The 11923-nt window shown below is 43.3% G+C and overlaps 1 non-coding gene across 1 annotated transcript; it reads left to right on the top strand.

Annotated features, from left to right (window-relative positions):
• The first annotated feature begins 9354 nt into the window (after window positions 1-9354).
• LOC119927761 lies at window positions 9355-9492 on the top strand. Its single transcript, XR_005450734.1, has one exon. It is a non-coding gene; the product is annotated as a small nucleolar RNA SNORA7 (small nucleolar RNA).
• The last annotated feature ends 2431 nt before the right edge of the window (window positions 9493-11923 follow it).

The following is an 11923-nucleotide window of genomic DNA, read 5'->3' as shown; positions in this document are numbered from 1 at the left end:
AGATCCAAGTGTATCGTGTCAGATGCAGTCCCTGTTCCATCTAGGGCTAACAGTCTGAATAGGAGGGCAAATAGGTAGTGAATCCCCATTTTACAGTTGAGGAAACTGAGGTCCAGAGAAGTGAAGTGAGTTGCCCAAGGTCAGACAGCAGGCAAGTAGTGGAGCTGGGATTATAACTTCTGACTCCCAGGCCCATGCTCTTTCCACTAGGGAACACTGCTTCCCAAGCTGCTTTTTAATCTCAGCGTTGTGACTAGGGCATTAAAAGAGCAATTTTCCTGTAATTCCTATGTCAGGGAACATGTTGACCAACTCTTTTATATTGTATTCTCTTCAGTGCTGAGTATGGAGCTCTACATAGAGTAAGCACTCAGTAAATACCCATTGATTTATCCACCCCTTCCTTCACCCAAACAGCCATCACCCTGGCTCAAGCCTCAGCCTCCTTGCTATTCTCCTTCCTCCAATCCTCCCTTCCTTCTCCTGCTGAGATCGTCCTAAAATGTTGTTTGGTTTCTCATCTCTCTGTTCCTCAACACCCTCTGGGGGCTACCCATTTTCCACCCTCGACTACTGGCTTTAAGACTGCCAACAAACTCTTCTTTTACATATCTGCTCCCTAATAATAATAATAATAATATCAATAGTTATTAAGCCCTTACTATGTTAAGGTAGGTAAAAGACAGTCAGCTTGGACATAATAAAGTGGGAGTAATTTCATCCCCATTTTACAGATGAAGAAGCTGAGGCTCAGAGCAGTTAAGTGATTTACCCAAGGTCACGCAGCAGGTATGGGGCAGCACTAGAACTCAAGTCTCCTGACTCCTGGTCATGTGTTCCCCAGTTCATCCTCTTCCCTCTTCTCAAGATCAATCAATCTTGATCTTGGCTCTCCTCTCTCCCACCTCTTACTCATACCATCACCTGGCCTAGAATCCATTTTCCTTTCCAACCTATCTGAGCACACAATTCTCCATAGCTTCAAAGACCCACTGAAGTCACACCTCATCCAGAAAGGATTCCTCGATTAAATTCCACATTACAGGTCATATCATCCATTTGTCACTTTTAGTCAATTGTATTTATTGAGCATTTACTGTGTGCAGAGCACTGCATTAAGCCCTTGGGAGAGTACAATATAACAATAAACGGGCACATTCCCTGCCCAAATGAGCTTTCGGTCTAGAGGTACCTATCTACCAATATGCTCTACTTATTTATTTCACTTATTCACTTTACTCTTACTTACCAGTTGTAACTTTCTTTTCCCACTCATTAGAAATCATAGGCATCTGTTTGCCACCCCCATTAGATTGTAAGGTCACATATTAAGTCCTTGATCTTCAAGAGCTTACGACAGTGCTGAGCACAGTAGACACTCAGTATATGTTCCAAGTACTTTAGAGGCAAACAGCAGCCTCATCCCTTCTCCCTCTCTACAATCTTACATCTCCTCCTGCCTGCAAGTCTTCTCTAAATGGAGATTCCAGAGTACTTCAACGTGTCCAAAACTGATCTCAATAAAGACTATTGATTTTTTGCCCAAAGTAGGTATTTGATAAATATTACTGATTGATAAATGAAAATTCTCTCATCCAAGGAGTTTGAAAAATGTCCCATCGAAGATATGTGCTATTAAATCATTACATCAGAGTTGGTTGGCCAGTGCATTAAAATAATAATAATAATAATAATAATAATAATTGTGGTATTTAAGCCCTTACTGTGTGACAGGCACTGTACTAAGTGCTGGGATGGATGCAAGCCATTCTGGTTGAACACAGTCCCTATCCCACATGGGGCTCACAGTCTTTAATCCTCACTTTACAGATGAAGTTAGTTAGGCGAGAGAAGCTAAGAGACTTGCCCAAAGTCACACAGCAGATATGTGACAGAGCTAGAATTAGAAATGAGTCAATCAATGCTACTTCAGTGTTGGTTGGTCAGTGCATTAAAATGTTGGGGTTTATGTCCAGTGCTATTTGTACTTAAGAGAAGCAGTGGATAGAGCCTTGGGCTGGGAGTCAGAAGGAACTGGGTTATAATCCTTGTTCCACCACATGTCTGCTGTGTAACTTTGGGCAAGTCACTTCACTTGTCTGTCTCAGTTACCTCACCTGTAAAATGAGGATTAAGACTGTGAGCCCCATGTGGGATAGGGACTGTGTCCAACCTGATTAACTTGCATGTACCCCAGCACTTATAGCAGTGCTTGGCACATAGTAAGTGCTTAACAAGTACCAGAATTATCAAATATTATTAATAATAATAATGGCATTTTTAAGTGCTTACTATGTGCCAAGCACTGTTCTAAGCGCTGGGGGAGATACAAGGTGATCAGGTCCTACGTGGGGCTTACAGTCTTAATCCCCATTTTACAGATGAGGTAACCGAGGCACAGAGAAGTGAAATGACTTGTCCAAAGTCACAGAGCCGACAAGTGGCAGAGCCAGGATTAGAACCCATGACCTCTGACTTCCAAGCCTGGGCTCTTTCCACTGACCCACACTGCTTCTCTATTATTATTAGCATTATTATTGCTATTCTTATTTCAATGTTGGTGCATTAAAATGTTGGGATTTAAGTGGCATTTCTACTTCAGTGTTGGTTGGTCAGTGCTTATGAGAAGCAGCATAACGTAGTGGATAGAGCACGGGCTTGGGAGTCAGAAGGTCATGGGTTCTAATCTCGGCTCTGTCACTTGTCTTCTGTGTGAATTTGGGCAAGTCAACTCATTTTTCTGGGCCCCAGTTACCTCATCTGTAAAATGGGAATTGAGATTGTAAGCCCCACATGGTACAGGGATTGTGTTCAAATTGATTTGCTTGTATCCACCCTGAGGTTTAGTATAGTATCCGGCACAAAGTAAGCACTTAACAAATACCATCATAATCATCATCAGTACACTAAAATGTTGGGGATTTATGTCTGGTGGTAGTTATGTCAGTGAGCCCATCAGTGCATTTAGACTTTGGGGTTTATGTTCTAGTGGTATTTGATGGACATGTAGTTCTAGTTTCCACAAATATGCACTCAACCCAGAAGGTGTATGTGGGAAGCAGCATGGACTACTGCAAAGAGCTTGCAGTTATAAGACTTGGGTTCTAATCCTGGCTCTGCTAATTGTCTGTTGTATAACCTTGGGTGAATTGCTAAACTTCCCTAGGCCTCATTTTCCTCAACTGTTAAATAGGAACATACCCATCTCCTTCCTTTGTAAACTGTGAGCCCCACAAGGGACAGGGATGGCATCCAACCTGACTAATTTGTGTCTAACCTAACCTAGTGCTTAGAAAAGTGCTTGACACGTAGCAAGCACTTAATATCTGAATGAATCAGGAGAAAGGAGAAAGTTTTTCTGCTGACTGGTTAACAGGCTCATCAACATATTTTTTAATGACAACAATATCACCTCTGGGAACATGAAGGAACACATTCCAAGATGTGGTAATATCTTGACTGGGGGAAAATATGGCCCTTCCAGTATCAGGGCCCCCATATACTGTGTCATTCCTTCTTCATCTCAACTGCCTACAGGTCTCCTCTCTGTTTTGGTGTAATTGCGGTGATAGTGATGTGGTTGATTATGAAATTCTTCTACTTTCCCCACCACTTGAGCTTGCTGTGGGCAGGAATATGTCTGTTTGTTGTTATATTGTATTTTCCCAAGCACTTAGTACAGTGCTTTGCACAAAGTAAGGGCTCAAAAAATATGATTGAATGAAGGACTGAATGTCTGCAAAGTAGCATTTATTTCTTGACCAGAGATTTTTTTTATTTTATGGAGTTTAACCACTTACTATGTACCAGGCACTGGAGTAAATGCTGGGGTAGATATGAGCTAATCCTGTTGAACACAGTCCATGTCCCGCACGGGACTCACAGTCTTAATATGCATTTTCAAGATGAGGTAACAGGCATGGAAAAGTGAAGATACTTGCCCAAGATCACACAGCAGACAGGTGGTGGAGTGGGGATTAGAATCCAGGTTCTTCCAACTCCCAGGCCCAGGCTCTAATCAATGCATCTGTGAAAACAATATCCAGTGGCCTTCTGGCCACTGAACCTCCACCAAGAGGTTCCCACAGCCAGATTCTCTCCAACATAATCCATCATTGGTATTTATTGAGGGTTTACTATGTGCGGTACACTGTACGAAACACTTGGGAGAGTCCAATATAACAAAATTAACAGACACATTCCCTGATCATAATGTGCTTACAGGCTACACTCCAAACCTATGTTGAAGACATATCTTCAAATAAGAAGGCTTCTAAACCAAAGCCTTTATCTTAAGGACATGTGTCCTAGTGGTTACAGACCAGGCCTGGGAGCCAGAAGATCCTGGGTTCTAATTCCAGCTCTGCCACTTTTCTGCAGTTTGTCCATGGGCAAGTCACTTCACTTCTCTGTGTCTCAGTTCCCTCATCTGTAAAATGGGGATAAAGACTGTGAGCACCATGTGGGACGTGGACTGTATCCAAACTACTTTGTATCAACCCCAGCACTTAGAAGAGTGCCTTTCATTTAGTAAGTGCTGAACACAGCCCATAAAATAAATAAATAAATGGGCTCAGAAACAAAGTAGGTTTTCATATATCCTTAGCTTCTAATGGGAATTTAATTTAGGCTCAGTTTCTGGACGGGAATAGCGTTTGATGTGATTGTGATGAAACTGGTGTGAATGAGAGGTAGCAGACCAGCAAGGGATAAGTGTCCATCTGAAAGACTGCAGAGATGGAAGATACTTCTCCAGAATTTATAAAAAAAAAATAAGACAGTGAAGAGCGGACTGATCCAGTGAGATATTTCTCCATTTCTCAAGCATTTGGCAGTGGAATGCCAAAGGTCACCACCAATAGCCTAGCGTATAGGGTACAATTCTGCTTGTAAAATATTTTTATCTACATCTGTGACTGCAGATGGCTTACAAATGACTAAGGGAACCTTCATTCCTCTTTTATTATTATTAAGTGCCATCAAGTCGTTTCCTATTCATAGCTACTCCATGGATATACTTTCTCCAGAACATCCCGTCCTCTGCTATAATACGCAACCTTTTTAAAGGTTCTTCTGTTATCATTGTTATGGTCTCTATCCATTTAGCTGCCAGTCTCCCACATTTTCCCTGGACTTTTCCTAGCATCTTTTCCAGAGGATTAGTCCTCCTGATTATGTGACAAAAATATGCTAGTCTATGTGCAGTCATTTGGCCTTCCAAAGACCACTTTGGTTTAATTTGCTCCAAATTCCATTTGTTTGTTTTTCGGACAGTCCATGGTATTCACAAAGCTTCCTCCAACACTACATTTAGCAAGTCTTCCTAACATTAATCTTCGGCGTATTTCTTGGCTATTAGTTCCTTTATTATTGTAATCACCCTTCTAAAATAGAAAAAAAGTCTTGAAAACTCTCTCACAATACCTGATCATGAACTACATATGTAATTTCAACTGTAGGAGGCGGATGGATTTTGAAGTTCAAAGTTGCTCTCTCTGAGTTGTTTGGAAGACCAAAGTTTGACACGATAAAGAAAGAGGACAGTTATATCAGATTTTTGCAATTATTTATAAGCTGCATGGCTTAGTTGGAAAGAGCATGAGCCTGGGAATCAAGGACCTGATTTCTAATCCCGGCTCTGTCACTTGCCTGCTGTATGATCTTGTGCAAGTCACTTAACTTCTCTGGACTTCAGTTTCCTCATCTGTAAATTGGCAATTTTCAGTGCCGGATTACCCTCCTACTTAGACCGTGAGCCCCATCTGGGATAGGGACTGTTTCCATATGATTATCTTATATCTACACCAGTGCTTACTGCAGGGCTTGGAACATAACAAGGGCTTAACATATGCATATGTCATACGTACATAGTATGTTATATCATATATACTATCATATTTCTCATTATAGCACATAAGTCCCTTCTCTTCTCTGTGTCTCAGTTACCTCATCTCTAAAATGGGGATGAAAACTGTAAGCACCATGTGGGACATGGACTGTATCCAACCTGATTTGCTTGTAATTACTCCAGAGCTAAGTACAGTGCCTGGAACATAGTAAGCATTTAACAAATACCACAATTATTATCATCATTATTATAATTATTATTGTTGTTGCTGATATGTTGGTATTATTAATTTGGAGTCTTTCACAGACATGAAAGGCCAGTGGTTTCCCCAAATTCTTTAGGACTCGGATAAATAAGAAAGAAAAAAATCAGTAATAAAGATGACCTTTTCTTTCTCATTCAGTGCTTAGATCAGTGCTTGGCACATAGTAGGTACTTAACAAACACCAAAGCTGTAATTATAATCATTCCAGTAGCATCCTGTGAAATGGGAAGCCAATGCTATTTTTTCCATAGTGGAAATGGGGAAACAGAAAGAAAAATACTAAAAATATTTAATTAAGGTGTTAGAGGTTGAGAAAGGAATGTGGCCTAATAGAAAGAATTCTGCTCTGTGCGTCAGGATACTTGAAATCTAATCCTGCTTCTGTCACTGGCCTTTGGACAAGTCTCTTTACGTCTCTGGATCTCAGTTTGCTCATCTGTAAAATGGGGACCATAATACCTGTCCCTCCCTCCCTCATATGGCTGTTGTGAGGATTAAATGAGATCACTGAGCAGTGTTGCCTATTGGAAAGAGCACAGAAGGTGAACCAGGGGGAAACAGGGCATACGCCATCTCTAGGTCAAACACTATCTCCTGATTGCCCAAGCCAGCCAAGTGGAACTTGGAAAGAGGAACTTTCAGCCCCTGAGCTGAATGGCTAGATAGGCATCCTAGGCCAAGAAAACAGAAATGTTCATGGATCGAAGCTAGGTGCTTCATCACTTGCGAATAAAGCATAAGTGAATCCATCCAAAGAGGGAAGCACTCGTGGTCAGGGGCTGAATGCTTCGCCATGTGCGAGCAGCGCATACGTGTATTTCTTCAGAGAGGGAAGTTCAATTCAGTGTGTGCGAATAACTAAAATAAGTATACTCTGTCCAAAAGGGAAGTTCAATTTGCCGCATAGAATAAATCTTGCATGGCCCTGCTTTTGAGACCCTGGTCCCTCTGTCTCACCACGCCAATCCCCGAACGCATCTCTGCACGACAAGGGGCAGCAAGTCATTTAACTTCTCTTGGCCTCAGTTTCCTCAACTGGAAACTGGGGATTCAATACCCATCCTTTCTCCTTCTTTGTCCGTGAACCCTGTGTGAGACAGGAAATCTTTCCGACCTGTTGATCTTGTCTTTACCCTGGCACTTAGAACAGTGTTTGACACATAAAGAACACTTAACAAATGCAATGATGATGATAATAATAATCACCAATACAGAAGACTTTCAGGAAAACTAGAACCTTCTTCACACTGTGGAGGTTCACTCATGTTCATGGTGCTAAGCTGCAGCAGGAGTGATCACGTAAGTTTTTGGTGAACTGAAAGAAAACAAAACTTTTCCATCTCAAAGGACAGCCAAGTATAATAGCGAGTTTTCAGTTCAATCTCTGCAGCTCAAAATACCGAGGGACCTAGAGAATAGGGGAAAGTACCCAATCACTGAAGCTCAATTGAAAAGAGGAGGGAAGAATTCCCTTTGGAACCATTCCATCTGACTTTCACGACTTAATCCAGCATAAGGCCAAGGTTACCAAGGAGAAGCCAGAGCAAACCAGTCAACACACTCCTTACCCAGGCCCCTCGCTTGCCAAGTTAGTTCGTGTTGGACTTGGGAGGGTTTTCTTTTCAGCACACTTCCTTACCTCAGCTAATTGCCCTCCTCTGATTTCTCCCCAGGCCCCTAATCACGAAAAACTCCAGCTTCCATATGCACCCCATTACCCGAATCCCTATGACATCATAGTTTTATCATAGTCATAGAAGAAGAATCAATTGGATAGAAAGTAGAAAAAGGAAAGTGGCTTCTTTTACTCTTTTTTCTTAAAGAGTTTGGGGCCCATCCGGAAGTTCTTAAGTTTAAGAGGGGCACCTGCTCTAATCACCGGTGAGATCAGTTTAATTTCATTTAATAGTTGGTTTCAGGAAGAAGGGAGGTTTGATGTTTGAAACCCAGATTCTTGGCAAGCCCTGTAGACATTTCATCGTGTTTTACAGTTTGGAAACATCAGAGAGCAGAGATTGGGTTCCTTTTTTTCTTTTTTTATGATATTTGTTGAACTCTTACTGTGTCCCAGACATAGTACTAAGCGCTGGGGTAGACACAAGGTAACAAGGCTGGAAACAGTCCTTGTCCCAAATGGGGCTCATCATCTTAATCCCCATTTTACAGATGAGGTAACTGAGGCACTGAGAAGAGAAGTGTGCCAAGCACTGTACTAAGTGCTGGGGTAGATACAAGCTAATATGGTTGGACACAGTCCATGTCCCACATGAGGCTCACAGTCTTAATCCCCATTTTACAGATAAAATAACTGAGGCACAGAGAAGTGAAGTGACTTACTCCAAGGTCACACAGCAGACAGATGGTGGAGCTGGGATTAGAACCCAGGTCCTCTGACTCCCAGGCCTGTGCTCTACCCACTAGGCCATGCTGCTTCTCTTTTGTTGTTGTTCAAGAGGAAGACACATTGATCAGTAATGCCTTGCACTTGGATCCATGAACTTTGGGTATTTTATAATTGTTCCACCCTCAGTCCTACATTGTTTTATTTACCTGTTCTCTTCATTGTGAGCTTCTGGAGTGCAGGCATCTGCCAATAGCAATCCTCAAGTGATATGTCTCCAGGACTCTGGAGTGATACACAAAAAAACCAGAAGCACTGTGGTCTAGTGGATAGACCAGAGATCTGGGAGTCAGAAGGACCTGGGTTCTAACCCTGGCTCTGCAACTTGTCTGCTGTGTAACCTTGGGCAAGTCACCTCACTTATCTGTGTCTCAGTTACCTCATCTGTAAAACAGGGATTAAGACTGTGAGCCCCATGTGGGACATTTACTGTGTCCAACTGGATTAGCTTGTATCTACTCCAGTGCTTAGTACAGTACCTGTCACATAGTAAGGGCTTAACAAATGCCATTTGAAAAAAAAAAAAGACTATTGAGTTGGCAGTGTTTCCCCAGGCATATAAGCATATTGTAACTTCTGCATCCCTCTCTAAGGAAACATAAAATCCATCAATCGATTGTATATATCAGAGGCCTTGCCTAAGCACTCATTTCCTCTTCTCTCACTTCCTCCTGCATCACTCTGATTTGCTCCTTTTATTCACTACTACCTCAGCCCTTATGTCCTTATCCATAATTTATTTATATTACTGTTGGTCATCCCCTCTAGACTGTAAGCTTGTTGTGGGCAGGGACTGTGTGTATCAGCTCTGTTGTACTGCTATATTCTACTCTCCCAAGCCACCTCTCAGGGTGGCACCTGGAGAGTTTCCAGTACTCTACCAGTCTTGACTATGGGAGGGAGAGTCAAGCAGAGGCATATCCATTCCATTCCTAGCATCATTAGTGGCTAGCAAGTGGAAGGCAATCTGCTACAAGTCAACACTTACGTGTGTTGGGCAGCAGCGGCACAGGAGAGAGTCGAGGGCAGAGACTCAAATTTACTGCATGGAAGGAGACAATGGTAAACCACTTCCATATTTTGACCAAGTAAACTCCATGGGTACACTACCAGAACAATTGCTGATGGAGGTGGGGCATTCCAGGAGAGATGTGTCCTTGGCGTTGCTATGGGTCGGAGATGACTCAACGGCATAAGACAAGACAACTCTCCCAAGAGTTAGCATAGTGTTCTTCCCACAGAAAGTGCTCGATAAATACTCTCAATTGATTGACTGACATATTGAGCACTTACTGAGTGCAGAGCACTGTACTAAGCACTTGGAGAAGTCCAGTAGAAGAGAGTAATTAACCGTGTTCCCTGTCCATGGTGAGCTGACAGCCTAGTGTTATAACAGGACCAGGTCCAAAGTACCTCCTTCCTTCCTACAATCATATTTATTGAGCACTTACTGTGTGCAGAACACTGCACCAAGCACTTGGAAAATACAATTCAGCAACAGATAGAGACAATCCCCACCCAACAACTGGCTCACAGTCTAGAAGGGGGAGACAGACAACAAAACAAAACAAGTAGATAGTCAAAGTCCAATTTTTAGAATTGCATTTGTTAAGCACTTACTATGTGCTAGGTACTGTACTAAGCGCTGAGGTGGATCCAAGCTAATCAGGTTGTCCTACATAGGGCTTGTAGTCTTAATCCTCATTTTGCAGGCCCAGAGATGTGAAGCAACCAGCCCCAGGTCACACAGCAGGCAAGGGTCAGAGGTGGAATTAGAACCCGAGTCCTTCTGACTCCCAGGCCTGATCCTCTAGGCCACGCTGTTTCCAATGAAAGTCAAATTTTTTCTTCTGCTTGCAAAGCCTTTGCTAACGTGCTGAGCGAGGCAGCTGGTTCTGATGTATGGATCACCTCCCTGCCTGCCAAAAGCGCTGCGCCAGAGTGGGGAGAGAAAGATGAATCAGGGACCAACCCCCCTGCCAATCTTCACCCCAAAAGGGTATTTTTGCTGTCCAGATATCTCTCTTGGTGTGTGTGGGGAATGGGAAACTGGGGCAGGGGGCTGCCTTCGGCAGGAAAAACACCCTACCAACCCCATAGATCCCTCCAGGAGAGGGTGTTGGGAAGAGGGGGTCCAGTGCGCATCATTCCGTGACCTGTTGTACTCTGCGACGTTTCTCCACTAGCAGATGCACTCCTGGGCTTCCTTCTGGTGGATGATGGTTTGCAAGAGGGGGGGTCCCCCGGGAGGTGGAGGACGGAAGCGGGGGACCGCCCCCCCCCAGCACGTGTTTGGTCCGGAACGCCTCCCCCCCACCAGGAAAGACCCCAACCCCAGGAAGTCCAGGGACTTCAGCTCCCCCAGCTCCTCTCTGCCGTTCATGTTATTCAAAGGGTGGTCGCAGCCTGGACTGACTACTGCTGAATAATAATCCAAATTATCAGATGGTATTTGTTAAGTGCTTACTATGTGCTGGGCACTATACTAAGCAGTGGGGTAGATACAAGATCATCAGGTTGGACAGTGTACATGTCCCACATGGGGCTCACATTCTTAATCCCCATTTTATAGAAGAGGAAATGGAGACAGAGAGAAGAGACTTGCCCAGTGTCACAGAGCAGATCATGGCAGAGCCGGGATTAGAATCCCATGTTCATTCCACTAGGCCACACTGCTTCTGTTGCTGCTGAATAGTGTCGAAACTCCAGAAATTGGGTGCTTATTGACCACTTAATGTTTGCCAAGCACTGTATTAAGCACTTGGGAGATTTTGATACAGTAGAGTAGGTGGAAACATTTCCTGATCACAGTGATCTTACAGTTTAGAGGGGGAAACAGACTGTAATCTGAATAAATAATGGGTATGTACATTTGTGCTGTGGGGCTTGGGTTGAGTTGATTATCAAATAAGTACTGGACTCACGCTTAGTACAGTGCTCTGCACTCACTAAGCACTCAATAAATACGATTGAATGAATGAAGGACGCAGGAGGGAAAGGGAGTTGGAGAAAAGAGGGTTTAATGGGAAGTGCCCTCTTATCAAGGCCCACCCCTAAAATTCCATCTCCCGCTCTCCACTGAGAACCCACTGACCAACCCCTTGTGAACATAAAGATATCTGCTTGCTCTATTCCATGATAGCTAGGAGACTAATAGGGATACAGTGATAATGATGGTGGAATCCATTGAGTGCTTAATATGTGTGGAGCACTATATGAAGGGCTGGGGTGGACAGAGTATCATTCAGCTAGGATATAGCCCTGTCCCACATGGAGCTCACAGTCTAAGTAGGAGAGAAAACAAGTATTGAATCCCCATTCTACAGATGAGGGAATGGAGGCAAAGAGAAGGGAAATGACATGCCCATACAACAGGTTAGTCTTTTAATTCCCCTGTGTCTCAGATTCC

The sequence above is a fragment of the Tachyglossus aculeatus genome, chromosome 4 (genome assembly GCF_015852505.1).
Source record: "Tachyglossus aculeatus isolate mTacAcu1 chromosome 4, mTacAcu1.pri, whole genome shotgun sequence".
Classification (NCBI taxonomy): Eukaryota; Metazoa; Chordata; class Mammalia; order Monotremata; family Tachyglossidae; genus Tachyglossus; species Tachyglossus aculeatus.
The sequence above is the reverse complement of the archived record's forward strand: the minus strand, read 5'-3'. Positions and strand labels throughout refer to the sequence as shown.